The 6,000-nt window shown below is 40.0% G+C and overlaps 1 long non-coding RNA gene across 7 annotated transcripts in view; it reads right to left on the reverse strand.

The window, feature by feature from the left end:
• LOC135414758 (uncharacterized) overlaps window positions 1-2,795 on the reverse strand; it is a 37,633-nt gene extending 34,838 nt beyond the window's left edge. For 2 of the 7 annotated variants that reach the window (XR_010430817.1, XR_010430818.1), the window contains exon 1: window positions 2,523-2,795. This is a non-coding gene — a long non-coding RNA (uncharacterized LOC135414758). The remainder of the gene's footprint in view (window positions 1-2,522) is intronic. The other 5 variants (XR_010430816.1, XR_010430814.1, XR_010430813.1 and 2 more) reach the window with 4 other exon arrangements.
• Between the last annotated feature and the right edge of the window lie 3,205 nt (window positions 2,796-6,000).

The raw sequence follows: 6,000 nt of genomic DNA on the forward strand, positions 1-6,000 counted from the left end.
GGCTCTGTGTTTTATTTCATGTGGGTACCTTATACTTAAAAAAGTAAACTGGCATTTTGTGCCTCAAAATGTCACTTTACATCCATAATACAGGATTATTTAAAGATTCTTGAATATATTCTTCGCCTTGTGTTTGTGTTTCTGTGTATGTACACATATATAAATAAAAATGTACATATACACTATACATATACATACTACATATGTATGCTTTATGCATAAACACACACACACACACACACATATATATATCTCTGTTCATCCACAGATAGATATTTAAGTTCTTCTCACACCTCGTTTTGTGGAATGCACTGGGTATTTTTTATTTTTCTTACAAAGCCATTAGGATGTAGAAAGCCATGTGGAAGTCCAGCTGTCATATAGAGCTTCATGTTTAAAATGGTGATCAGTCCCAAAAAGTAGGGAGAGTGTATGCATGCAAAAAGCATGTCTGAAAAATTAAAACTGATTCAGTGTCCTCATTACCTCCATCAATGATATATGGAAGGCAGTAGGATTTGTGGTCTGGCATCACTAAAGACTGATACAAGAAAATTAACAATATGGGACCATGGTGTAAAATGTCTTGATTGGCCACTCAGAGAAACTATAAGAACCACCATGCTGATGGCCTGGGAAGACCTTGTAGATTTGCAGGACTCACAGAACATGGAAGGATGTCCAGAAATAGGGAACAATAACCCACATTACAGATTAGTTTAGCTTAGGGCAACTGGTAGTACAAAAGTTTATATGCATCTTCAGTTCATGCAGAATACATGCTTTCAGCTCTGGATGGAAACTTTCAGGAACAACCTGAATAGGATGAATGTGTAGGTCTGAGAAACCAGTTTTATAAAGATCCTAAAAAAAAAAAACCTTGTGGAGGAAAATAAGGTGAGGGAGTTGTGATGTGACCTTCATTTGTTCATCACCTGCTCAGGATATATAAAAATCTATAATGGGACATACGGATCTAAGTCTATGACTTTCTGGAAGGGTAGAGCCTGAGCACCTGTGAACTTCTCAATCAGACTGTATCTATCTCATTAACTCAACCCATTCACACCATGGATGATTTGAGCTGGAGCAGCAGCTGAAATACTCTTTCACAAGGTAAAGAAAAGGGGTGCAGGTCATGGTTGTTGCTGTGCTTATGGTCCGTCTTGCTCTTCACCCTACTGAATAGTCACTGCCATAGGTGAGCTTAAGGAAAGCAAATAAATTGTCATTAAGCAGATTCTACTTAAATGAATAATCACATGGAGAAATATCATTGGAAGGAGGAAAAGGGGTATGAAAAATGTTTATGGCCAATTAAAAAGTGGAAACTTCATACAGAAAAGCAAGGATTCTGAATTTGATATACTCATGGGACCCAAGGAAGAGAACCAGGGGTGAGGCAGCAGGAAGTTGTGACAGTGAAATTTTGTCTGATCTGGAAGAGTAGGTGTCTGAGAGGCTCATAAGTCATCTTCAAGAGAGGAGAGAGAAAGTCTTGTCATTGACAGTGCTGGAGGTTAGAGAAGCAGAGATGATTTCAAGGGCAGCCTTGAAATTTCAGTTCTGGAGGTACTCAGTTTGATACGGGATGGCAGCCAATCCAAGGTGAAACATCCAAGAGAAGGAGCATGAGCCTCAGAGCAGGCATGTGCAGCGGAAGTAGAAGTTAACTTGAGAATTGTTAATACGACCAAATGGATGAATCTACTCAGCCACAAGGAGAAGTCTAGAGGGAGACGACAGCCACAGACAAAGAACTTGCACTATTATTCGTAATTGGATATGTCTTTACTTCCCATTTATCAACACCTCATTTACCCAATGTGCAGGTTCATAGGCAGTTAACAAAATGAGGAGCACTACTCTACAGAACAGAGTAGTGAATGTATGGTTTTACAAGGGAGAGAGAAGCAGATAGTTTAAATGGCCTTCACTATCCCAAACACTAGAAAAACTAGGCACTTCTCACTGTATGAGTTTAGAAGCTGACTGCAAACTTTCACACAGACAGAAATACGACATCTGTATGTAGAAGCACACTTAGCCCTGCCAAAGTCTTAACGCTGAAGGTACTCTTTTCCTGATTTTCTCAGGACTGATTCGTGAAAGCACTGTCATTTTATTGTACTTCCTATTTCAACCAGGTATTTAATAGTAAACAATTCACCACATGATCTCTAGTGAATATTGAAGACTCATTTGTAATGAAATAAACTAAAACTGCCTGTCTAAGTTTTACTTGGCTCCCCGCCAAGTCCCCAGACCCAACACAAAAAAAACTCCAGCAAAGAGCTAAGGGAAAAAACTATGAAAAATAAAAACTAGACAAACTATATGAAAATAAATGTATTTATGTTATATACAGTTATATACAGTTGAAATACTATGTACAATGAATTCCAAAAGGAAAAGGGAAAGGGAAGGCAGGGGAGAGGAAAAAGGAACAAAACCAAAATAAAATACACACGATCAAAAAGTCAATATCTAGCAACTAAAGAATTAACAAAAGAATATCTTACTACTCTCCTTGGGACAGTACAATCGCGCTGGACAACCGCTGGCACCTTCCGCCTCCCAGGGTCCTACCAGGCCTCGCTAGGCCCCACTTCCCCACACGGCAGAACCAACAGCAGGGAACTTGCACCTCCGGAGCCACCAGAAGGGAAGAGGGCAAAGGCCTCTTCTCCCTTCTTCTCTATACCCCTGGCTTATGTAAAAATCATGGGGAATACTGAGTAATCTGGCCACTTCCTTGGTTACAAACTAGTCACCAAGGAAGGCATAGACTAAAACTACCACACTGCCCAAAGTTAAAAAAGCAAATGTGTAAAACAAACCTTTGCCTTTGAAATCAATTAGTTTTGAAACATCTCTTACACCAAAGCAAAGCAAAGCAAAGCAGGAAAGCAAAGCAAACAAGGATCCTGGAGAGACAGAGGATGGAACCAGACCAAATAACAGATCACAAACCTGGGGAATAAACTAATATGCAAATAGCAGTAATCAACAAGGATAACAGGAAAAGCGTGATCAAAGCTAAACTCTTCTGATATGAATGACTCCTATGATATGCTGGAAGTGCATTAGCACCCTGTAACCACAATAAAAGAGCCAAACAAAGTAATTCAAATCAAAGAGTAGCACACAGAAAGAAAGAATACATAATAAAGTAACACATGGTAAGCAGGTTCCACCTCTTGCCTACAATTAAGTCAAGAAAGTGAAAAATGGTCTCACTGAGATGCATGATATTAAAGCAAAAATTAAGGAGGGAAAAAAACCCAAACCCAATAATGACAGAGAAAAAACAAACCAGCAGCCAAGATTCTGCATAAAAGAGCTGAAAACATTTGAAGAACCGAAAACATGATGAAACATAGCAAGCCTCTCAGGGCCCATGGAACTAATTAAGCTATGTTTCCTAGGGCTCCTCTATATTCCTTATCTTCTCAGGTGATAAACCCATCTCCCCTGGTTCCTGCGAATCCCACCTCCAGCATCTGTTATGTATCCTTTTCAGTATACACTGCTATGTCCGTGGTCTTATGGGAACTCTTACTGTCCTTCTATGTCACAGCCCCACAGTACCATAACAATTCCCTGATAGCAGCCTTCCCCATTTGCCCACCCACCTTCCATGTCCCTTATGCCCTTCAATGACACCCTCTAGCATGTCCCATGTTCCTGGCATTCCCACTTTGGATTCTCCTCACTCCCATGTGCCCTATGCTTCAACCAAGTCATAGAATTGCAGAGCCTGGAAGGACTTCTGGATGTTTGCTGCCTGCCCTTGTCAAATAGAGTCAAATAGAAGAGGTTACTTGAGGCCATGGCCAGTTGGAGTTCCTCCAGGAACTCCACAGTCTCCCTGGGCAACTTTTGTCAGTATTTGACAACCTTCATAGTAAAACAGCTTTTCTTATTTTTAAGTGGAATTAACCATGCAATAGCTTTGTTCTGTGACCCCAAATATATTCTCCAGTGTGACCAGCTCTGAGCCATACCACACTCACCTGCTCAGAGTACCCTTAACCTCAAATCTACATGCCTTGCACCTGCATGCAGAGGTTGGGATCTCCCATGTCTTCTACCTGTGTGCTTTGCTTGCTGGCCAGGCAGAGGCTGTGCCCTTGGTCAGGATGTGATTGGCCATGCATATGAACAGTTGGCAGCCTTTTGGTTGTTAGGCAAACCAAATATAACCACCAGGGCTGACCTCTCTCTGTTTACCCTGGTGATTGTCTTAATAGGGTCCTTTCCTCTAGGCAATCATCACCAGAGATCTCTCTGACAAGTAATTGTGCCTTCACTTGGCTCAAAACAGGCAGCGGCTTCAAAAACTTTTGACAGATGCTAACAAAGAAAGCCCAAACTTAAATGAGGGTGTTTATTCCTTCCCATTGACAGTGCTTTAAAGTCAGACTCTGAAGCTACTTTTATATTTCAAAGGTGGGAGGAATTAGGTCTACAAATAACATAAGAACCTAGACATAGACTACATTGAGAATACAGAGATGAGACTGGAGACAATCCTGTGACCCAAAGAGAAATTTCAGGTGTTCATGATGGGTATTATTACTATCTCTCTTCTGTCAGGGAAACTATATGAGAGTCAAAGTCAATAATAAAATCATTTCTGTAAAAAAGGCAGCATACTTCAAAAATCTTAAACCACGCAATGTATTCCATACAAATCACAGCTACTATGATCACTGGGCATTGGTCTTTTTAACAAAGCTTTCAGGGAGCAATATGATATTTCAGCAGGAGAAAAAACGGCCTGATGCCAAATTCACTTGATAAATCAGTGAATGGCACCGAACACACTTCAAGCTCAGAGACCATTTTTCTTTCTTCCAAGAAATCTGCAGAACAAGATTCATATAAAAATAGGTTGTAATAAAAAACAGGTTGCCTGCGGAAAAGAGTAAAACTGTTCTAAAGTAGAATCTATGAATGGAATGAACTAATTTAGTAACACTGAAAAATATCACAGAGACCAGCTTCCAGCTGAGACAAGTTTAGTAAAGCACCTCCTGGCTTAATATTTTGGCTCACCTGGTGGAAATGCATTGAGGGTCTCAGCTGGAGCCTCAGCTGTGCTAATGTGCAGGACATACATTGGAAGTCCAGATACCAGATGGGGGATTTTGCTTACTGCTTAAATCGGCTCCCATGGCTGTCCACCAGTTGGCAAGCACAAAAGCATTTTAGGTTTGTATTATGCTAAAAAGCACAACAGCAAGGAGGGAAATGAAGAACATGACTAAAAAGGTAACCCTATTCTCAAGCAAACACAGATATGATTGCTTTCTGTGTGATTATAGAAGTCTTGTATTTGCCATTGAAATCTGGCATGTAATGATTCTCATTTTAAAGACAATGTAAATAAAAAAATACCATTGTACATGCTACATGTACATACATATATACATGGAATTTTAGCTGAAATACTGAAATCCAGGAATCATTATTGATATTTATGTGTTTGGAAGCTCAGCTGTGAGAAAGGTACATACTGAGGTATGCCCTTTTTTGCTTTAGCATATTGAAGCTATTTCCAAAGCTACCTTTCATTGATTTGGGAGCCAGACATTTAACTGTCTTTGAGAAGCTTCAGTTTATTTTTAGCTTAAATTTTCTGCATGGCTGAACACATATTTTGCAAGGATAATGCTGTATGGTCAGATGAAAACCATTGCACAGCCTATCTCCAGTCCAAGTTTCATTATTTCAAATACAGTCCTATGCTCACCTATCAAAACAGCTCCCAGACTTGAGCTAGGGACCTGAGCAACTCAGAGTGCAAATAGAGTCAGTCCATGATATTACATATCCAAAAGTAAATTCAGTTGGCTGGTAAACTGATACTTTGGTCTACTAAGGCTACTAAGTCCAACCTCAGAGGTAGTACAGTATTTTCTATTGCATTTGTCACAATGTGGCAGAAAGTCCTCCACCTCTACAATCTTTGGAGGCAAGACAGGATTTCACTAC

This window comes from Pseudopipra pipra, chromosome 5, assembly GCF_036250125.1.
Source record: "Pseudopipra pipra isolate bDixPip1 chromosome 5, bDixPip1.hap1, whole genome shotgun sequence".
NCBI classification, from domain to species: Eukaryota; Metazoa; Chordata; class Aves; order Passeriformes; family Pipridae; genus Pseudopipra; species Pseudopipra pipra.